Here is a 24174-nt window from a genome sequence, read left to right as displayed (position 1 = left end):
TTGAGGTAAGAAAGGCGGAGGTGCAAAGGATGATACTTATTTTCGAAATTTTCAATACCGATGTGAATATTAGTAATTTGAATTCAAATCTGGTTCCTAAACAATACTATTTTTGATACCGATTTAATCAATTTTCAATCAAGTTTTAACAAAATTACATAATACATTTTTTTTCAGTTTTGTTTTTTACAGAGTCAAATTCTTAAAATCACAACAAAACAAAATAAATAAACAGTTTTCAGTTGCAGATGAACAATTTCATGCCAATATATGAGGCTCATTGCTGCATCCTCAAAGTTCTTAATCAATTATCAGTTTTTGCTAGAAAAAAAAATCATGTTTGTTTTTTTTGTTTTTTTCAGAAGATATCCAAATCAATTTTAAAGTATTGAAATTTGGTACCAATATACAAGATGTTACTCTGTGGTATTGAGGTAATTCTGACGGTCCCTAAAAAGTAAGGAACTCGATACTCATAAGTCTTACTAAAAATAATTTTATTGACTTAAGAGCATCTTTTCTTTGGTTTCTGTGTATACCTGTGTGTGAATTAATGGGAAGAGCACACAGGCAGTGATGTAGAAGTTGGTGTTGATCTTAATCTGAGAAGGCGCTATTTTGTAACCAAACAGCTAATTTCACAACCTGTGGTTTTAGCAGATTGAGTTAAACATAAGCTTTTTTATACAAAAAATATTATATAATTAAAAGTCATGAAAACTATTTTTTTACATTATTTCAACGTAATTTATAAAAATGAAAAAGGTTTCATTTTATTATTATTTTTTTTAATTAAACAAATTTGAACTCGAAGTCTTAATTTTTTAGGGTTAATTGATGCAAGTTAAATTAATTAATTCTTTCATTTATTTTTTCCAGCTTAGTCCCTTTTATTAATCAGGGGTTGCGACAGAGAAATAAATCACCAACTAATCCTGCATATGTTTTACCTATTTGCTGTCCAGCATATGTTTTACGCCTGACCTTCTTGCTGTGAGGCGATCATGCTACCCACTGCGCCCCCATGACACTTGCTAGTTAAATTGGTTCAACAAAAGTTAAAGTGAGCAACATATTTATTTTATTTATTTAGTTTTTTGCTTCATATTTTGTATAAGTTAATGACAAGCTTTTGAGCTCTGAAACTAAAAGGAAGCTTTTATAATCCAATGAACTCACTGAAAGGTCAAGGAAATTTCATTTGTCAGTTCATAAGTTCATAAAGAATAGTCTAAGTGCTGGAATTCCTGCATAGACAACCAAACAAAACAGTCTGGAAAGATTCAAATAAAAGAAAACAAAGCTTAGAAAATCATTTTATCCTCCTATAATCATTTGTAAACAGGAAGGAGTGGCTGGATGAGCACTCGAGTAGGAAACTTCTTTGATTAGCGATAGTAGCATGCAGTGTGTCAACAGTGACAATCCTCTTAGGATAATGAAGACAATTGTCTTAAGCCCTAATGCTGTCTTATCGGGTCGGCAGATGAATGAAGATTGCATTTTGTGCTTAGACAAAACATACAATTGCTTGTTAATAAAAAAAATCATTTGCTGAAAGTGTCTATTACATACATTGATTGATCATTATGATAACTAACAAATATAAAACTATGATTTTTCTTCACGGCTTTGTCATTTTGTGCTTTGTTCGGCTCACCTGTTGTACTTAATACTGTCTACCGCCATATGGCTTGTAGAAAGTACAAACAGCTTTAATAACAGTGAAGGACAAAGTCACTTTACAGCTGAGCATACAGTACATAATGCAACAATTCATGGATGTGAACTAGACATACAGAGAAAGCAAAATCAAACCGCTGACACTTCACCTGACATCCTAAAGGTTTTACTTTGCATATACAGCAATGTATACAGACTAGCTACAGTAGTAGACTTTACTACTAGGACAATGAGGACAAATTATTGTGATATATCACTTTTGTATAACAATTTGCAATCAAAAAGTTAAAGCTGAATAGCTTAGTAGTAAGTAGTGTGTTTAGTAGAGGATTCTAATTTAGATACAATATTGCAAGTTACACTGCGAAAAAGATTAGTTGACTTTACCTAAAAAGAGAGTAAACTTGTTGCCACTATAGCTATTTTTTAGACTTATAAATCCTCCCCAGACTAATGTTTTATTTTGCTTGTTTCCTAAAGAATTGTCCAATGCTGTGTCTTCTTCAATTGGATCATATCTGGAATGTCTGTGTTACAGTCTTGGTCAAAACTTGGTTATATTAGGGCAGCAGTGTCCAAACTTGTGTCCTGCATAGTTTTGCTCCAACTTCCTCCAACAAACCTGCCTGGAAGATTCTAGTATTCCTACAAAGAGCTTGATTAGCCAATTCAGGTGAGTTTAATTGGGGTTGGAACTAAAATATGCAGGACACCGGCCCTCCAGGACTGAGTTTGGACACCCTTGTGTTAGGGTCTTATATCAGGTGAAATGAGGTTCAAAGACAAAGATGATAAATAATAAATATGTGGCATGGTTGTTGGTGCTGCTCTAAGTATTTCAGAAACTGCTGATCTATTGAAATCATCTCAGACTGGTTTCTTGAACATGACAATGAGTTCAAACATTGTACACTGTACATGATACTATACTCAAATCCATTTCTCAATCCATTTCTCAACATCACTGGGATTTGGTGGAACAGGAGATTTGAATCATGAATGTGCAGTCGACAAATCTGCAGCAACTGCATGATGCTATCATGTCAATATAAACCAAAATCATATACATGTATACACAACAGTTCTTTCTGGTTCTTGAATCTGACTGGCTGATAGCCGTGCAATATTCTGCCAGTAACAGCACTCGTCCAGCCTCTTAACCCTTCACCCTTGTGTATTACTTGTTGCCCACAAGTGGCAACAAGCAGGGGACAACTACAGTTTGACAAATATTGCTGCTTCAGGGCAACATAATGTGCTTTTATGGCTTTTTTGGGCGAGACTGTAGTTGTTTAGATTGCAACTATGCACTTCATTTATAAGGATAGTGCCTATTTTTAAATATTTATAATTTCTGAGAGATGGCGCGTGAGCGGCCATGAGCCTGCCATTGAGAAGACTAAAGATGGTTGATGTTGCATCCAAAAAATGGTGACAAAACGCATAATAAGCCCTTAGAGAAGGAATAACCTAGCACATTCAAAGTTTATCTCTCTCTTTTGTTTGTTGTAGTGCTGTAGTTAGAGAGAAAGAAGAAATTCCTGCATGTGTTTTTTCTTATCGCAAACACAGCAACAATCTGGTAGTGTTTGTGCTGCTTTTTTCAAGGTTAATTATTATGATATCCAGATTGCATCAGAAAAATACTGTAGCCTGTAATATACTGTAATGCTGTAGGGAGATATCACTGTAGACGGGTGGCATTTCATGCCGTTTAGCCTTACAATATTAAAATGTCAGCAAAATCACCTGTTATGTCAACACTTTAGACACTATCCCAGAGAATCAAATTAAATACTAGCAAGTCATACTAGCAAATACTAGCAAGTCATGGTCAAATAACAGTCAAATGGTCAGTCCTGGCAGCAAACAACGTAAACAATTAACAAACAAAGCAAGGCAAAAGAAGAGAAACGCGTCATAACGTACACAGTAACAGTAAAACAAGACTAAGCAATTGGTCTATGCTGCTTTTAAAGTGCATGTAATCAGTTCATAACGATCCTCCGACTGTGTGTGTGCAATCAGCGGAATCTGGAACAGGTGCATTTGAGCGCACTTAGTGTGTAACTTCATTGAACAGATTTGATCGTAATAATCTAGGAAAAGTATGTAAAATAACAGTGTTTTTCTGTAAACATTTTAATGAAAATATCTGTACATTTACTATTTTTTGCACTTTATTTCAACAAAGAAATTTTACCGTAATACTGTTTTTGTTTGGCAGCCGTAGCTGCCAGTCATTTGACCTTTTTTTATGATTTTTATTTTTACAGTGTAGTTCATTGTTAGTTCATGTTAACTCATGGTGCATTAACTAATGTTAACAAGCATGGACTTGGATGTTAATAATGCATTACTAAATGTTCAATTATGATTAATAAATGCTGTACATGTGTTGTTCATGATTAGTTCATGTTAGTAAATTCATTAACTAATGAACCTTATTGTAAAGTGTTACCATAAAATCAAAGGTTTGAGTATCAAATCAACATATTAAAATTATTTCTGAAATGTCTTCCTGTAGCTCAAATCCAGTGGTTTTAGTAAAGATAGCGGGTTTAATTCCTGATTTATCAAACTGATAAAATTCTTTCAACTTTCAATGCAATGTAAGTAGCATTAGAAAAAAACGTACACCAAATGCATAAATGTCACCAAAAAATCAGGTTACAACAAAGATGCTGAAAATTATCATTATTATTTTACATTTTAAAACTTTTGCTTGGATAAAAACTTTTAAACAATAAGAATGGGAGGAAATAAAACATTTAGTTTAAATTATTTTAAAATAAAAATAATCAATACTTTTTTCTTTTTATAGTTTTTATTATCAATTAATTTATTTGTTTGTATGAAGTGAGCGGTCAAAAAGTCACAGAGCCGTTATGGGAAAAATTAAGTTCAACCTCAAACCTTTTTTTTTATTTATACATCCTCTTATATGACATATAATAATGATGAACAGATGCTTCAAATGATGAGTCATAACTTACAAGTTTGTGAATGAACAACATATGTTTTTCATTTAGAGTCCAGTAAGGACAAATTACAACAGCTTTTCATCTTCAAAATGTTCATAAAATTCCAGTGTCCTATGCAGCAAACAAGGCTTAGCCTGCTTTGACAGCTGCCGTCTGACCTTTGACTGAAGCAAATATGCTCATATACTCATCATGATTCATGATACTAAAAACGCAACTCTTTGCCTTCGCACCGGAGGTTTCCAGACATCATCAAAATATTTAACTCACACTAATAAAGCCAGAGAGGAAGCAAAGGGAATCCAAGAAACCTGAAAAGACAACTAATAAGCACTGACACAGAAACATTCATTCACGGTGGATGCCACAACACAAAAGCACCTACAATTAGAAACAGGTATGCAAGTTTATGACAAGCATAATGTTAGAGTTGCATATGAAACCAATTATGATTTGTCATTTTGCTTTTGTTTGTTTCATGCTGGCAGCTTTTGGGTGTGAAAAAATGTTGAGGCTTTTGGACAAGTCGCAACTCATGTGTGCATTTTTACTCTAACTTCTGTATTCCAATTATGCATCTATGCATAAACTATAGTGGGAACAAAATGTTAAAATTAAATTATTTTTAAACAACATGCTTTTCAGTACAGCAAACTTTAAATGCTGATAAAATTCAGATTGACGGATTTTAGGCTCAAAGGGGTTAAAAACGTTTGATATGGCAAAAATATCAATAAAAAAGCAGCAATATTGAGAAATATTCCAAAAATAGAGTTTCAGTTACATTTATTGTTATTTAAAAACCATTAACTGAGATTTTTAGCTCAATTTTCTACAAGTATGTTGCTTATTAACAGTTAGTAAGTTAATAATTCAGTTTATGTACAATGTTGAATCAGGTACACATAATTAAATCATACATTATAAGTTCTAATAAACAACCAATATCTTATTAATAGGCAGGTAATAAGCTAGTTGTTAACAGTATGAATTGATATTACGCTAAAGCGGTACCTTCTGGTGTCATTTTAATCATAACACCTTTCAGAAAAGCTGTAGCATGTTATGAATATATGGTGAAGTAATTGTGTCAGCTTAAATTATTCTTGATGTGTCATGGACAAGTAAAAGTCAGACTACATGTTTCTTCTTGACCAATCATAGCTTGTCTTTGACCAATCCGAGATGTCACCACAAACAAGAGTGTAAAGCAACAATGGTTACAAATATGTATAGTTTTTCTTGTCACCAGTAAAACTCTGTGTACTTTTCCTCCATTGCATAATTACACTTGGCAGCACCAATGCCATTGTCTTTCTTTTAAATTGTTTGAAAGCTGTGTAGGTGAGCCTATCCAGTTGAAGTCAGAATTAGTAGACCCCCTGTTTGTTTGTTTGTTTGTTTGTTTGTTTGTTTGTTTGTTTGTTTGTTTGTTTTTTCCCAATTTCTGTTTAACAGAAAGCAGAATTTTTTCAACACATTTCTAAACATAATATAACTTCTTTCTAATAATGGGTTTATTTTATCTTTGCCATGATGACAGTTCATAGTTTTTTACTAGATATTTTTCAAGACACTTCTATATAGCTTAAAGTGACATTTAAAAGCTTAACTAGGTTAATTGGGTTAACTAGGCAGGTTAGGGTAATTAGGCAAGTTATTGTATTACAATGGTTTGTTCTGCAGACAATTGAAAAAAAAATTGCTAATAATTAGGCTAAAAATTCTGTCCTTAAAATGGCGTTTGAAAATTAATAACTTCTTTTATTTTAGTCGAAAAAAAACAATATTTCCTTGCCCTGTTAAACATAATTTGGTAAATATTAAAAACAAATAAATAAATCAAAGGGGGGCTAATAATTCTGACTTCAACTGTAGGTGTCAACATTACAGATATGACAGAAAAATGAAGGACCACAAAAATAAATCTGTCTGTCTGGACATTACAAAAAGCATCAAATTTCAAGGTAAAACAACCCTTATGACACACTATATGAAACAGACTGTAGGAAAAAAATAAAGTTTTGAGCTTGAGCGCCTCCAAGTGCTGTTTACTTTAACTTCAGTAGCTCCGTGCACATGAACAAAAGTGGCGATCTGTTTGGCGGAAAAGGTTTTGACGTGGCACGTCAAAACAAAAAAACGAGAATGAGGCGGTTTTTTTTTTGTTTTTTTTTTGAATCACGCTTTTGCGCCTGCTGTTTTGCGTGTTGGTGTGCAAGATCACATTGATGCCCTTTATTTAGTCACGAGGCGTTAAACGTTGACAGAAAATGCGAGCAAAAAACGCCTCTTTGTGCACAGGCCTTTAGTCTGTTTTAAAATCCAAATTCTAAACATCCCAGTAGAAAGTTTTCATCACAGACAGAAAGTCAGTGGCAGACTCGATTAACCCTAATACTTAAACAAAATCTGATGATGTGTGTTCTTCACATCCACTACGTCACCTTACAATTATAATGTTCTACCTGACATTTTTGTCAAAATTGAGTTATTCACATATTCTTATTAAATGACAACTTATTTACATTATGGGTTGTTTTTTTATATAAGTTGTTTACATTTTAAGCCTTTAATGTAAAAAAAATAAATAAAAATGTTACACACATATTGTTTGCTATGGAATGCAAAAACTTTAAAGCTTAAAGGGCCATGAAACCCTCTCGTTTCAGCAGGGTGTTTTCACACCTCTACTTTGGAAAAAGTCAGAAAAGTGGGCGTGTCCAGCTCTGTTTAGAGGGGAGTGTCGGAGGAAGAAAAGAGGCATGGTGTGCGCTGAATTTCAGAGTCAAAAGACACAACCACAGTGGACAATGTGACTGTGTTTACATGGACATCTGTAGTCGAATTATTTGCCAAATTATTAAATGGTGGACTTTAACTGCAGTTTGGCTCTTTCATTCAGGGAATTCATTCATGTCCCTATCATGTCCCTATCAAACGAGATATTTGATTCGAGGAGCTGCTCTAAGCGTGTATTTTTCATGCAATGTTTGATACCGCACGGCGAATGAGAGAAAAAAAAAACTCAGCATTTCCCGGAAACTTAGATGCTGTTGTAAATGAGGGCGATGCCGATCCTCTTGTGCACCACCAGAGGGAGCCATCGCCCGAATTCTAATTCGACTCACGGACTCAAATTCCCATAAGCCCTGCTACCTGGCACTGATTGCAGTCCAGGTGCAGCTCATCAACTCGCGTGTATTTATACCACACTCACGCTCTGGTTCTTGCGAAGTCTTGATTTGCCTGGCTGTCATTTCTGAGCGTTCCATACTCCCTGTTTCGGACTGATCTGTGTTTCTGACCCTGTGCTTGTTTCTACGACTAAGAAAGACATCTGCCTGCCCCTGATCTCCAGCCTGTTATTCTGACCAGTAAGATATCTGCCTGCCTTTGAACTCTTGCCTGTCCCTCGTTCTGTCTCCTGGATTGCCCCTTTGTGATTGTATGTATGTGTGCTTTTAATAAAGCTTGCAAATGGATTCAATGCCTTCTGACTCATCACAACAGATGCACACGGCAGGTAGTGTCAGAAAGCCGCGTGTGTTATTCCGGTCACAAAATCCAACACGAGGTTATAGTTTGGCTGTAACTGTTAGTGCTAACGTGTTTACACTCGGTGCAATAGTTTGTTTGATACGAATAAAATACGAACTGAATAAACAAAGAGCACTGGTCGCTCACTTACCAAATCTGCAGAGACAGGACAATCACCAGCAACTAGAGCCGCGTCTTTATTTAGAGGAGACTACAAGCGAATCCGGATCTCAGCGTTTGCAGATGAGAACAGCTCTCAGGTAAACAATGTTCCTCCTTAGACACGTAAGTTATTGTTGTCGCGCGTCGCGTACACTGTTAATCCACGCGTGAGAACAAAACTTAACTGCAGCAAACTATAAAAGCAACACTTCACGCTTGTTTTGCCAACACAACGTGGCGTTTCTGTCGTCTACACTCTGACAGTAATGAATATTATTGAAGTTGCACAATAGAGCGCGCTGATTGGTTTGAACCAAGCCCTACTCATGCATTAATGCAGCACACTGTAAGACGTAATAAGATTCACTCTGGCACAGACGCCCAGTCTGCACGCTGGAATACAACGCTATTATGTCATGGCCGTGATGCGGCTTCAAAAATTAGTTTCAACCCGGAAGTACGAATTTGCTTGAAATAAAGCAAAAAACAACCAATTTACACTTTTTAGTGAAATATAGGTGTCCTAATAGTGTTTTTAGCAGTGTGGGACACATACGACTGTCAACAGCTCAAAAAATGTGTTTTGGTGTTTCGTGACCCTTTAATATCTCAAAATCATTCAGAACTCAGAAAGAACCTTATAATTCCAAGGTGATGACTATGCTCTGTTTACGTCATTTACTCTACTCTTCTCCAAATTATTCAGCCACTCACTTTCTCATATATTTTGGGGAAAGTTGATGAATTAACGTGTTGTAAATCCAGCAGCTCTAACTTGCACCTGCAGTGCAAACTAGCATGGCAACATTCATCACAGTTATTGATCAAATGAAATGATCATTATTAAGCTTTTTAAGCCACAAAGGGGGAAGGAATGATGGTCAGCAAGAGTATATTAAATTTAAGCGTGAAAAGGTTTAGAATATATATTTGCTGCTTAAATGGACATTCAGAAGTCCCATAACAAATCTAGACACGTAGTGCTGGTGGAGATTTCAAAGGTTCTCTGATTATTAATACAGCTAAACCAGACTATTTAAATGGCGAGCAAGCAATCTCATTGGCTCTATAATTTACAGGGATAAAAAATTTGTAGCATAAGGCAATGATGTAATTGCTTGCATATAGCATATAACATTGTTGTCAGATTTATGTTTTTTTTTTCCTCGTATTCATTAATTAATGAATTAATAAATTCATTCATTCATTCATTCATTCAGATTCTTTTTTTTTTTTCGGCTTAGTGTCTTTATTAATCTGGCGTCAACATAGCGGAATGAACTGCCAACTTATCCAGCATTTGCTTTACGCAGCGGATGCCCTTCCAGCTGCAACCCATCACTGGGAAATGTTTCCCTCTTATGTAAAGCTGAATTCTCAGCATGTTTACTCCAATCTTCAGCTTCACACAATATTTCAGAAAATATTCTAATATGTTAATTTAGAGCTCAAGTAACATTTAATCTCAGCAAGTGCTTAAAGCAGTTTGTGGATTTTTTTTAATAGAAACTAAAAAAAAAAAAAGCATTTTGTAACACTTTAAGGTGTCCTGTTTTATAAATACATAGTCTGTGTACTTGATATGCTGTACCAATTACAGCTAACTATGCATAACTACCTGCTGCTAACCCTAAACCTAACCTACATTCTAACCCTCATCCATAGGAGTAAATATATTTAATTAATTAATATTTATTAAAATGTATTTATTTATTTATTTATTTGAAGCAGCTCTGGCACAATTTACATTGTAAAAGGGCTATACAAATAAAGGTTAATTGAATTAATAGAATTTAATTGAATTTATTTATTTATTTATTTATTTATTTATTTATTTATTTATTTATTTATTTATTTATTTATTTATTTGTCTGTGTGTTTGTTTGTTTATTTGTTTATTTATTAATTTATTTATTTATTTGTCTGTTTATTAATTTAGTCATTTATTTGTCTATGTGTTTATTTTACTTTGTACCATTAAAACATTTTTTTTACGTTAACTTTTGCTTAATTTAATGCATCCTTGATAAATTCATCGTTTATTTTCCTTTGGTTTTGTCCCTTATTCATCAGGGGTCACCACAGCAAAATGAACCGCCAACTATTCCAGCATATTTTTTATGCAACGGATGCCCTTCCAGCCGCAACCCAATACTGGTATTTAGCATTCAATGTACTTATTAATATGAACAAACAATTAACAATGCATTTATTATGGTATTTGTTAACCTTTGTTAAGGTTAGTTAATGAAAACAAAGTCATTCATTCTTAGTTCTTGTTTACTCACTGCATTAACTGTCATGTTAACAAGCACAAATTTGGATTTTAGCAACGCCCTAGTAAATGTTGAACTAAGAACAATAAAAACTGTGAATAAATACTGTACTAATTAACACAACCTTAAAAATGTGACCTATTAATGACCTTTTCAAACAGTACGGAAATGTCACTGCATTATACAACAGCATTTAAAATCAGTGAGCTTCTTTTTTGAAATTAACAACAAGGGCATTTTTCATTCAAAACACTTCACAAGAAACACATTATTGTAACACTTTATTAATCGTGCACAATAAGTGGATCTTGTTCACAGTTAATGTGATTCTCTACACCTGTTATTCTGCACACCTACATGTACTGACTTCATAAACCCCCTAATAATCACCAGATGTTATTCAAGTTAAATCAAATAACAGAAAACAGAGAAGCCGAGACTGATACATGTACAATACAAATTATAAGTGTGACTTCTACATTTTAGAATCACTGTACGCACAAACAAATCTAATTAATCACAAACCATTGTTTATCAAATTCAAAACAAATCAGTCACAAACTCAAGCATTTCTCCTGGGGCAAAAAGCTCTTGAAATGCACAAATGTCTATAGTATGTGCAAGAACATGTTTGCAAGCTGAAACATGCAAATAAGTTCAGAATGTTAGCTTCCCAACATTTTTAGGTTCATCTTTTACATTCTTTTTCAGTATATTGCTGTGTGTTTTGCCTACTGACTAAATTCCAAATATTTATAGCACACTTTCACTATAACAGAAAAAAATACAGATACTTTCCGCATAGCACAGTACATTATACACAAACTTCACAATATGCAAATAGGCTTACCTTAAAGTATCTTCTTCCTCACTCACACTATACTGTCCTTCTGTCAAACAAACACAACTGCACTCACAAACACAAACACGAGCTGTGTGACAGACCTCTGTCAACTCGTGAAAAGCCAGAACCAGTAATACCAGAAGTGGGGAGGTGACTTGAGGGCTAAGCAAACACTGAGGGAAGGCAAGTCAATGTGTAGCGTGTGTGTGTGTGCGCGCGCGTTTCGAGAAAGCTAGATTCAAAGGAAAACCATTAGATCACAATAAGCCATAGTGGCTTACATAATAGAGCAGTTTCATTAATTTGCATTCAGTCTGATCTGATGTGATCATTAATTAATTGTTTAATAATCCTAAAAGTTTAAATCTCAGGTGTTTCGTGGAGGTGTGTCCCGTGATTCCATCAATTGACTGGAAAGTGTCAACATTTTTCAGATTTTAGGCTCACTGACTGAAAATATATTTAATAAGTATGAACAAAATATATAAAAACTTAATTTGTATATTGAACTTTTCCATTTCTTTTAATATACTAATTGAATTAAGTTTATTTTTTTGTTACTTCCCGGGCAAATTAATTTTAAAATATATGTTTAAAAATAGCTGAAAAAAAGTTGCACACGCCTTAAGCTTTAGCATGAACAACACAATGCAGGTGGCTGCATGGTTGAGTAACAAGCATTCTTTCTTGTTTGTTTGAATGATAAATATGACTTGTAATGACCTAAGTGGTCTCTGTGTTGTATTACCAGATGGTCAGAGTAAAAAGTAAAATAATAGCAATACAGAGTGCTCAGCATAAATGAATACACCCCCTTTAGAAAAAATGTATCCATGTCGCAGTGAATATAGAGAACATTTTTTTTTGTTCATTTAAACAAAAATGTTTTATAAAATGTAAAAAAAAAAAGGGTTAAGTCTATTAAAATAGGACTTTAGTCACCTAAAATCCTTAAGAATAGACAGATAATACATTATCTATAAATTATTTATACAGTTGAAGTCGGAATTATTAGCCCCCCTGTTTATTTTTTTCGTCAATTTGTTTAATGGAGAGCAGATATTTTCAACACATTTCTAAAAATAATAGTTTTAATAACTAATTTTTAATAACTGATTTATTTTTTATCTTTGCCCTGATGACAGTAAATAATATTTTAGATATTTTCAAAACACTTCTATACAGCTTAAAGTGAAATTTAAAGGGTTAAACAAGTTAATTATTTTAATGAGGTAGGTTAGGGTAATTAGGCAAGATATAGTATGACGAAGGTTTGTTCTGTAGATTAAAGAAAAAAATATATATAAATATAGCTTAAAGGGGCTAATATTTTTTTTAACTACACTCTTAAAAGTGATGTGTTAAAAATTTACACAAAATATGTGTTAAACAGGTCGTAACACATTTTGTGTTACTACGGACACATTGTGTGTTAATATTGTGCTTAACTGTTTACACATTGACTGTGTTAAACACATTTAAACAGTATGTTGGAATACAATGCATTTTTGCCTGTAGTCAAATGGCACTGTGTTATGAGTTTATGTAGTTTATTTATCATGATGGTAATATAAAATAAGCATTTGTGAGTATGTGGCTAAAAATTCTATATTTCGGGGTTTATACTGTGAATTTCTGCACGCGCATGCGCAGTGACGTTCTTTTTCAACTGACGCTCTCCCAGAGCTCTATCGGATAACGCACCTCTCTGCCTCAGGTGAGTGAAATTCATTAAAATTCGTGTACGATAGTAAATATTTCTTCCACTCTGCGTGAGAATGTTTTGTGTTAGTTGTCCAAGAAGTTATTTTTGTTACTTTTATTATGTTTTCATGTTTCGTACTCCTGATACACGGGACTTAGCAACTCTGTCATGTTACATTAACTTTAGCCGCGCAAGCTAACGCATCTGGCGCGTCTTTTGTAAAGCTGCGTTGGCACTTGGCAGAATTGTTAATAATAAGTTACATATAAGGCGAAAGACTTACCCTAAATATGTACTGCATTTTGGTGTAAGAGTTGCCGTCACTTTAAAAAGCCTCTGCGTCTCTGACACTCGAGGTAACGCTACCAGATATAATTTATGCATTTAACGTTACGTTATTATCATAAGGTTATTTAATATATAACCTTATATGAAGCTCTGCGGCAGGAATTTAAACATAAATCCCTTGTCGTAACGTTAGTTGGGTGCTTTGTACAGACACCAAATGGCGCCGAGGTGTAAGCAAATTCATAAACAATAGCTAAAATATGAAGATCTTTAATGTACTCAATTTTGCGCGCCATTTTGTGGTACCCTACTAGTCGCATACTATTTAAAAGTGTACTTTTTATTGTCATACACAGTTACAGGTGTTTGTTTTCTCATTGTGCTGTATGAATTTCTCTCTTAGGAGATGGAAGTCGAGGAACAAATTACACCGCGTTCTTGCAACTGTCTTCATAGACAGAAAGGAAATATGGAGAAAACTATTCACAGATGGCAATGCTGGAGATCTGATAGCCTTAGTCAAACAGGTCTCAACTATCTTTTGATTGAATATTGAAATTTGACAGATTTTCAAGTTCATTGACACTGATGTAAATGCAGGAGTAAAGGAGCTAGGCAAATTTCAAATATATTATATTGCAAGCAACACCCCGGACTCATTAGAAAGAAGTGTGCAGGTAAAACATTAATATATTTCTCCCTTTATATTACTATAGATAAACGTAAACATTTAAATAAATAAAATGTTTTGGCATTTCTTAGTGTCCTTTAACAGACTCAACTCAGACTGGCAACACAACTAGTTTGCTGACGCTGCTTGAAGAAAAGCCTCTTCAATCCTGAGAGAACATGAAGACTGTTAAAAAGTTGCTGTCAGTGTCCTTGTAGAGAAACATGGATTGTGAGTATGTGGTTTGTTTATTTCATGTAAGATGTATTTATTTGCAAATTAAATAAATTACATTTATTTAAATAAGTTATATATTAAAATAAATTCTACATTTAAAAAATATTTCAAATAAATACATTTAACAATTTATCCCAATCAATTCTGAAGTACCACTGTTTAGTCAATTTTTTGTTTGTCAATGTTTGTGTATAAGCAATTTATGCAACTGTATTTGTTTTTTACCTTTTTAGCTATCCTTCTGGTATAGAAAAGCTGGTACTAGCAAAAGAGATTCTGTCATTGTTCCCCTCAGGTGCCCTTTGGTGAAAATGAGGGACATGAGAATGTAAGAATGTTTTTACATTATAAACTGAATTTATTAGGAATGTGTATATAAGTTGCTCATTTATTTGACTTTCATTAGTTCTGTTTTTACATTACTAATGTCAGGAGGATTTTTTTTTTTGCTAGGCCATCACACAGTCGGACGGAAGCTTCAACAGAGCCAGTGGGTGTACAGTTTAAAACATCATCATTGTACACCGCAACCTTCTTCACCAAGTCCAGATGAAACCGTACCAAGTGAGTTGTTGTCTCTGATAAAGAAGATGCGACCAGACAATTTATCATCAATAAAGACTGCAATCAATCAAACCTTCAGTTACAGAAGAAGATGGATAACAACAAAATCCCTTCAAAATCTCTTGCTGAAATCTTCAAGGACTATCCCAGATTTCTTGACATGCCAGCTTTGGTAATAGACATGCTCAACTAAGACAGAACTTTACACAGACATTTATTTCATAATTGTAATATTAATATTTCTTTGTTTCTGATTTCTTTCTTTCTTTAAAGATGGACATTGAATTTTCCAAGCTCACAGATAGGAACGAAGACTTGTTTATCCAGAAAAGGGAAGGGACGATAATTCCAGAACTCAAAGAAATAGCATCTTGGAGAAGAATATTGACATCAGACTCTTACTGAAGATGGCTGACAATCAGCATGATGGTATGAGTTTCAGCCAAAATATCTGTTGCATGTGCACACTTTTCTAAAAATAGTTTAAAAGATAAAACTTAATGTGAATATTAATATTCTATTAAAGATATTAATTTCTAATATATTTTGTTTAAATTCTTATTTTGCATGTGACCTGTATCTTCACTTCAAGATGAGCTGTTAAACTGTTAAAGATCCTTATTCATCTTCTTCCACCCACTGCCTCTGGGAGAAGTGTTGCTGGGAGTAAATGCTGTGTGACTTCTGCTGTGTCCTACCTGTTGGAGCAAGTGCCGGTATAGTTTTTATTGGTTTAGCTTATGATAAATAAAATGTTTCTAATGCAGCAACATTTTCTTATGCTTTTTATTGTTTCATTCCTGAAGGCTGGTACCACCGTTACATCTTTGCTCACTGAATCCATGAAAGGGACCCTGAAGTCAGCTCAGCCGCAGTTGGTTTCTATTGGTTGTCTAGGACATGGATCCTTGTACGTGTACGTGTACTTGTAGCTGTGGCAAAGAATGACTCTTTTGCTCTTCCACTCGATCCTGAAAGCCTGACCTGTGCTGTAGACAGACTTTTCAAATTCTTCTGGCTGTGCAATCTTCAGTATCCATGCCAACTGTCTTCTGTTTTTTTTTTTTGAGTATATATATATATATATATATATGACTTGTCCTTGTCCCAGTCATCTTGCACACGATTAAAGGTCATGGAATTAATTGCTAAGGTGCAGTCTTGTACCTAATTGAAATAAGCATGTACACCTATCCAAAGTGTCTTTAAAATGATTTTGTAATTTGGCATTTAAGGGAAATGCATGCACTCTCTGATAGTCACAACCTAACTTTAATTTGTTGTCAAAATCGTTGCCCTAGAACATATCATAATTTAAATTCCTTTTTAAAACATCTCAACAGATCATTTTAAAATTAATTCATGCCCTTCTGAAGAGTCAGGACACACAGGGAACAAGAGTTTTAAGAGTTAAGTATTTTGATGAACATATTTTTTTCTTCAGTGTCATCAGAACAAATCGTTTTCTCTTTGCTTTGCTGCCTGGGGACTTAATAGATTACAGACCTCTAGACATTTTGTCATTTTGTGATCAGCAGTATGTATCTCCTAAATACAAAATATTGTTTTAAACATGTTAGTGATTGAAACTTTGGTAACACTTTATAATAACTACACACTATAAATCATTTATTAAGCATTAGCAAATGGTGAATTCATTAATTTGTAAAGCGTTAACTCTACATTATAAGACATTAGCGGTTTACAAATGCTGTATTCTTGACTTATAAGTAAATGTTTAATGTGCTTAATAATTGTACCTTCACACTTTGCTTCTGATTATTTTTTCACTACTAAATTAAGGACTGCATTATTTACAAACCATTTGAATTTGAAAGTATGAATTATAAAAGTACAATTGTTAGGCACATTATAAATGTGCTTATAAGTCAAGAAAACAGCCTTTGTAGCTGTATTTAGAAACCCATTACTAATGTCTTATAATGTAGATTTAATGCTTAACAAATAGTGAATCAACTACTGTACTTGCTAATGCTTAATAAATAATTTATATTGTGTCGTTACTATAAAGGGTTACCTAAATGTTTGAAGTGTTTTGACTATATTTGACAATGATTTATTTTGTTAAGACAAGCACCTTACATGTGGGTGAATGTATAATCAGTGTGCTATGGTTATTAATTTCTTTCACTAGAGAATAATTTTGAAAATGGATATGTTTCATACATATTTGACATTTTATTGGCATGCGTAACAGATACGAGTTCAATTTAATGAATACTTTTATAAAGTGAGTTTTTATATTATGTACAATGAATTGCTGTAAAACATTTGAATGCATTTGGGAAAATTAAACAGTATGTGAACAGTGTTTAATGTTTCCTGTGAGATTTTGTATATTGATTTTACATTTATAATATTTTTTACATTTAAAATTACAAAAAATGAATAGTAACACACAGTTGTGTTAAACACATACAAAAATAACACATCTGTGTGTCAACTTATGCTGCACATTAATGTGTTACATTTTATGACACATTTTGTGTGTTAAACTTAACTCAACATGTGTTGTCCCTGAGCACACTCAGGACATGTGTTGAAAATAACACATGTTGTGTTGTTTTCAACACATTCCTTTTTAGAGTGTAAAACGGTGTTTAAAAAAATTGGAACAAGTAAAAGGTGAGTTAATGGTCACAGAATGTTCAGTTTTGTATGAACTGTTCTTTAAATAGTGAGTATGGTGAATTTAGGGTGACATTTCCTACAATAAATTTTGTTTTGAAAAGCTACCGATTACTTAATAATCGATTGTCAATAACCCTTTAATCGATAGACCTTAACAATGACTGGTTAAGCATGCACATTTAAAAGTTTATTTATGCTTTGCGCTGTGAGACGCCTCCACACATTACATCATCAAGTGTGTGCAGTTTACCTTATTATGCAGTCACCCTCTTGACATTGCACATTGCGCTACGCATAAAAAGCCTGTTATGCGCAGATCTCTGTTAGATGTGCGGGTGTTTTAATTTTACCTCACAGACTGGCATGAATAGGCCTATGCAGACTCTCATTTTTTAAATCGCGCATCACAACAAGACATGCAGGGAATCTCTCCATTCACTCAACGGGTTTGAGAGCTCTCTCATCCTTCAGACCAAGTTTACTCTTCCAAGGAAACCTAAGAAAACCATCAGTGCTGCGAATAGATTGTAAAGACTGTCCAGCTCATGCTGCTTAAACCGCGTTTCGTTAATGAATTAAAATTTAACCATAAAAATAGTTTAATGGATTGTTTTGGCACTATACTATAGCGAAGTTGTGTTAAAGCGCTTCACATCAGATGTTATTCATTCTGTTTGTACATTAGAATTAAGTTACACATTATACATAACGAAATTCGTTGCAAAAAAATACATTTTCAAAGAAAAATATATAAAGTGTATATATTTTTTGTGACTCCCTTAAATGACTGCAGGTGGATGATGCTTCGCTCTGTGGAAAATAAGCATTTAATTAATAATCCACTGTTGTTGTAAATGTCTGTCATATATTTGCTGCATTTTTACTATGTCATTAGCACAGCTTTCAAAAATGATGACATGAAACTCTGCTGGGTAGTTGCGCTGATTTACCAACACTTAATCACAGCCTGTATGGCTGTAGCCTACACTTGTATTGTGTGCAGCATCCGGAGGAGCAGGGTGCAATTATTATTAATAATCATGTAATTATTGCATAAATATTTACAAATTTATGGAGTAGTAATGAATTTACCTCCTATGATAAGTAATAATATGATAAAATGTAGTAATTATTTTTGTTTACATTTTCTATAATAATAAAATATTACTCACATGTTTGGCAATACTGTACACTTAAGCAAAACTATTTGAAAACTATATTAAACAACCCAGGCTCATTCTGAAAACGTAGTCCCGTGAACGTTTCTGGAGACTGCAAAATACGTCCTGTGATGTTTTTGTTTTTGTGAATCCACGAGAGGCCACTGTGTGCGCATTTTCGCATCTCAAATGTCTCTCAACAGTGCCATTCGCGCCTGCGCTGTTGTCGTGTAAATTAACCCACCAGAGGCCGCTGTCGAACGTCTGTCTGACTGACTGAATGATTGACTGGGCGACCAGCCAATTGGCTGACCCACCCTCCTCCTTACCTAAACCCAACTAATTGTACCAATTAACCCGCCCACCCGCTTACTTCCCTAAACCCAGCAAGCAATTTACATAAGCCCTCCAGAAAAAGAAAAGCCTTGCCTGATTTTTACCACATTTTCAGACTTTACCACATTCTCATTCTGTTATGAACTTGTACACTTTATTTTTTGGATTCTGTTTTTGTCTTACCTGATTTCTGAAACCACTCTTCCCCGGACTCAAATCCGGTCATTGCCGTCATCAGCTCCTCTCTGCGTCTCAAGTCCGTCGACGTACACGATGAGCTAACTGGACAAACTGGTTGCAGTGGGAAAGCCCTCCACACGAAGGTAAGTGGTCAGCCGGTAAGCGTGAAAAGGAATGGCGTCAAACCGCTCTATAGCGTTCGCTTAAAAATTTAAATGCAGCCATACGTACCTCCAGCTACATAATTTGCAGTCACCAGAAACATCCACCGGACTAAGTTTTCAGAATGTTCCAGGGTTGATTATAAAATCCATGTTATTAGTTACATAACAATAAAGGTAATTAAATATTTTATCATAAATATACAAATGAAATAAGCATTCAAATAAATTAGTATATAGTAAAATTTTATAATTGTAATTATCAAATATTTAACATGAATAATCATGATAAGATACATAAATAAATTATTTAGTTTGATGTTATTTTCATTAAATAAATTAAATGTAATACAGAGGCTTAACCTTGTGAACCACAGTTCTGCTAGAGTAAACTCAAAAAATACTTTTGTGTTACATATTTAATACTAAATACTTTTTAATTACATATTTAAAACAACAAGTTTTAGGTGTTTTGGGACAACTAAATGGTTTATGCTCAATCCACTTAAATTTGTACAAAAAAAATGAAGCTAACAATCAATTTGTGTTAGGACAACATGAAGGAATTGTTTGGAACGCAGCATTTTTACAGTGTACATCACTGTTCAGCAGCACAATTAAAACAGTCTGTAATGGTACAGCACATCTTTCCATTGGCATACAGTTTAGTCAGCACAGCACTTTTTATATAAAGTGCAAAAATTCAGAAAAATGAATCAAACATTTCCATCAGTTTGCTGTCATTTAGGATGGCAGGATGGAGAGAGTGAAAGATGATGAGAAAGAGAGAGAGAGAGCAAGGAAAAGAGCTGTTAATCTGTGCCTCACAGCAACGCAGTGAAAGTCTGGAAGTATCTGGAACAGACAGGAAGAGCGACGGAAGCTCCCATTCATCTGACTGCATTCAGACACATCCTGTGCCGTCAGCAGTCCTGCTTTAATCAGTTCAATAACACACCGCCACAGACGAGGAAACCCACTTGTGCAACTCCTGCCAGTGTCATTTCAATACGACCGTACGCAAGCCCACATTAAGATGCAGAGATACTGTAATCTTAGTCTCAGCAGAGGAAAAAAAAATAAAAAAACCCTGAGGCACAGCAAAGCTTAGTCTCATTATATTCATGTATTAAATAAAGATAGTTTATGAAACATTTGCATAACTGAATTTCATTGATAGTTAGACCTTTCTCATATCAGAAAATATATAAATAACAAACACTTGATTTATAACATTAAATTGAAATTTCTAATGACAAAAAATGGTCTCTGGGGGTACAATGTGTCGTCCATATGCATAGTATGAATTTTACTGTTTGATTTCACATATTCAAGTATAATTTGTATCACATTTGGTAGCACTACACTAACAATTTGTGGTAACACTTATTATTAAGCAGCAATTTACACTATTAGCTAATGGATTATTCCATGCGTATAATTAAGATATTAACTTGTACTTATCAAGCGGCAACCTCCCGCTCTCACTCGGGAAGCCTAAACGGAACTAACTGAAACTACAATTCATAAAATTCCGCTAGTCCTAGCTCCATATGGAGCAAATTTCAATTGAGCCCACTGTTAGAATGGCCAATTTTACCACAGAAAAAAAGGTGTTTACAGCCTGGTACAAAGAACGATTTTGGTTTATATAGCTAATACTACCCTTCATGACAACTGTGATGGAAGTGAATTGTTTTATCTCATCTGTTTCCTTTATATTAGGTTATATAAAGTTTGCATAATTAAAAAAGTGGCCACTTGAGTGACAGCTAGGTCTTGCTGGTCACCTTCACTTCACCTTAGCTGACTCCGGCTGATTAGCCACTGAACTTGGCATTTGTTTTATTTAAGATCATTTATATTTTCTTTAGACCTGTAAAGCACTCCAGAATCTGACAGATTGATTAGCTGCGGGCTCTAGAACAGTCATCTGAAGCGTTGACATATAGTGTTATGCTGGATTTCATCAATAGTTTTGCATTTACTAACACAGACTTTATCTGAAGTGTTTGGGAGTAATAAGCGTTTTCCTCTAGTAGAAAAGCATCATAAGAACAATGCTTAGTGGCTTAATGTATTACAACTGTGTTTTTAAAAGTCTAAACACTTCATTGATATAGTGTACAAGCAAGCACATGTGGTCAGAACACAAACGAGTCACAGGTAATAAAGTATTAGGCGTTCTCCCAAAGTAAAGTCTGTCTAAGCCAGGTCAAAGCAAAATGCCAGCAGGTGTCTGTAGCTCCGCTCCCTCCCTGCCTCTTTGCCCTTGTTTGATATCCTGCTGTGGGTGTGATGATGTGCGAACAAAATGGTGACGTTTGGTCACGCCTACTTGTAGCTTCTTTTGCAGTGTTCAGAAACCTATGGATGACGTCACGGATACTACGTCCATATATTTTACAGTCTATGGTACTTATAAAATATTATCTTATTCAACATCACTAATCCTATCTAAAGCTTAAATTTAACTACTACCTTGGTAACTATTAACAAGCATGATGTATGATTTAAAAAATTAGATGGGGCACCCAAACCCACTCCTAAACCCAACCTTAATTAGAGGATGAGCACATCGTACTGAATTGTACAAATGAGATTGTACGAATTTGTACAAATTAGTAAACATAAGCTCATTCTGAAAACGTAGCCCTATATACGTTTTTGAAATTCACCAGAGCTACGTATATTTTTAAATTGAAGGCTACAGTGCCCTATGATACTGTTCCTTTTCGCACTTACCAGCTGTCCGCTTACCTCTATATGGGTGGTTTCCCGCTTTTACTAGTTTGTCCCGTTAGCTTGCTATGTATGTTGGCAGGCTTGAGATGCAGAGGAGTTGACCATGATGAGGAGTTTTGAGTCCAGTGAAGAACAGTTCCAGAAAGTAAATAAGAAAAAAAACAGGGCGAAAAATGTGGTAAACTCTGAAAATGTGGTAAAAATCAGTTGAGGGCTTTTTTTTCTTTCTGCATTGCTTTTGAAAATTGTTGGTTGGGTTTAGGGAAGGGGGTGGGCAGGTCAATCAATGCAATTGTTGGGTTTAGAGAAAGAGGAGAGTGGGTCAGTCGGTCAGTCAGTCATTCACTCAGTCAAACAGTTAGTCAACAGTAGCCTCTGGTAGATTTACGTGTGAAAAGCAGGGATGAATGGTACTCGTGAGAGAAAAAGCATACACAGCAGCCTCTGGTGGATTTACGAAAAACACAAACTGCAAAAAAACGTAGCTCCTGGGACGTATTTGGTAGCCTCCAGAAATGTATACAGAGGTACTTTTTTTAGAATGAGCCTGGGCCAAAATTAGCGCTAAATCAAAAAGTCACGAATTGTTGTGCGATTGTGTTGACATTTACACATAAATGACAGGCAAAAAGAGCTTCCAGACACATTTTTTTAGCTCAACTGTCAGAAATGAAACTCACAGAACTGTGGAATACTGAAGGCAGCGAAGGATACATCTGTGTTGACTCCAAAATGTGATAAGAGGAAGGTACCTCTTGAGATAGGAAGTGAAGCAGAATTTGAACATGTCTTTATGCCTTTCGCTTTGGAATGCTGCCTCTGAGTTTTAGATGCAGCCTATGTTACAAAATGTTAGCAAAGTCTTAAAACGTGGCAGCAGTGTGCTGAAACATACTAACAGTGTGCTAATTTGTGTTAACCATATTTAAAATTTGTTTGTTTGTTTGTTTGTTTGTTTGTTTGTTTGTTTGTTTGTTTGTTTGTTTGTTTGTTTGTTTGCTTGTATTTTTGAGTAATGATTAATTTTATGTTTAAATTACCCTAACTTTGTCTACAAATTTTACAATTTGTAAATGTTTGGCCTATTTCAAAATATAAATAAATATAAACAAGGTAGTTACCCGTATATTTGAAAGTAGTCCAAATACATCTATTACAATCTTTTTTGGTCTGTTTCCAAATCTGATTTGATTCCGTGGAATACCAGTTTTGTATGTCAGTCATCAAAGACATTCCTCATAACTGTTCAGATTAAGACTGCTGTTGTCATCCATACCATCAAGAATCATCTCAAAATAATAAGACTGTGAAGAAGCAGCATGAAAAGCGCGGTTGTTTTAATGTTGTTTTTTTATGAGTGAATGTGTGTGTTTTGGTTCATACTGATGACAGATATGCATCACTCTGAAAGAAGAATGCCAACTGTGAAAGCAGAAATTTGGCTTGAGATTTTGCTTTAGGTTATGAAACCTGACTCACTATAAGAGTGTCTTAGTTCTTCTTTTTCATTTGATGGGTCTTTAACGGTCTGTGTACACAAAACAAGACTAAGGCTGAGGAATGAACACTTTCTGAAAACCAAAATAAGATCCCATCAACTTCTGTTCAGCTTTCATGTGAGTTCCGCAGAAGCTGTTTCAATGCTGGCAAAAAATGTTCATATGCTGCTATGTGTTTTAGATAAGAATAGAGAACAAACTGAACTTCATGGTGATTTTGAACCCAAAGCTTCTTCTTCCCAGATGGGACTAAGATCATCAAATGAATGTGTTCTGCCCCAACTTGCCGAGCACTTTGTTTTTAATTTACCGCAAACATTTTTTTTCAATTATAATCTTCACAACATGTTGTGACAGAACACAGCAGCAGCAAATAAACAGTAAACCCATGCCTATCAATCAAACTTGCTTAAGATTTAAGAGTTAAAATCAAATGCATATCCTCAAAACCATAGAGAATTATAGATTCTGAAAATAAAATAATAATG

General features: G+C 34.4%; 2 protein-coding genes, 1 long non-coding RNA gene and 1 pseudogene across 19 annotated transcripts in view; 2 read left to right on the top strand and 2 right to left on the bottom strand.

The window, feature by feature from the left end:
* Positions 1–20513, bottom strand: part of LOC147831238 (uncharacterized) — a 650544-nt gene extending 630031 nt beyond the window's left edge. Inside the window, exon 1 of the mRNA XM_087306676.1 lies at positions 19925–20513. The gene's annotated coding sequence lies outside the window, so the exon portion shown is untranslated. The remainder of the gene's footprint in view (positions 1–19924) is intronic.
* Positions 1–24174, bottom strand: part of chl1a (cell adhesion molecule L1-like a) — a 163424-nt gene that overhangs the window by 90204 nt on the left and 49046 nt on the right. For 11 of the 16 annotated variants that reach the window (XR_015522908.1, XR_015522910.1, XR_015522912.1 and 8 more), the window contains exon 1: positions 11496–11624. The exons of the other annotated variants lie outside the window; for them this stretch is intronic. The gene's annotated coding sequence lies outside the window, so the exon portion shown is untranslated. Of the gene's footprint in view, positions 1–11495; positions 11625–24174 lie in introns of those variants that run through there. 16 annotated transcript variants of the gene reach the window in all.
* Positions 13161–14383, top strand: LOC147831239 (uncharacterized). Its single transcript, XR_015523255.1, has 4 exons — positions 13161–13206; positions 13886–14009; positions 14083–14159; positions 14245–14383. It is a non-coding gene; the product is annotated as an uncharacterized LOC147831239 (long non-coding RNA).
* On the top strand, positions 14815–17285 carry LOC101882732 (uncharacterized; annotated as a pseudogene). Its single transcript, XR_015524217.1, has 4 exons — positions 14815–15125; positions 15227–15388; positions 15551–15669; positions 15760–17285. The product of XR_015524217.1 is annotated as an uncharacterized LOC101882732 (transcript).

Source organism: Danio rerio, chromosome 23 (genome assembly GCF_052040795.2).
Source record: "Danio rerio strain M-AB ecotype USA chromosome 23, GRCz13ab, whole genome shotgun sequence".
NCBI classification, from domain to species: domain Eukaryota; kingdom Metazoa; phylum Chordata; class Actinopteri; order Cypriniformes; family Danionidae; genus Danio; species Danio rerio.
This window is presented reverse-complemented; position numbering and strand designations above follow the sequence as displayed.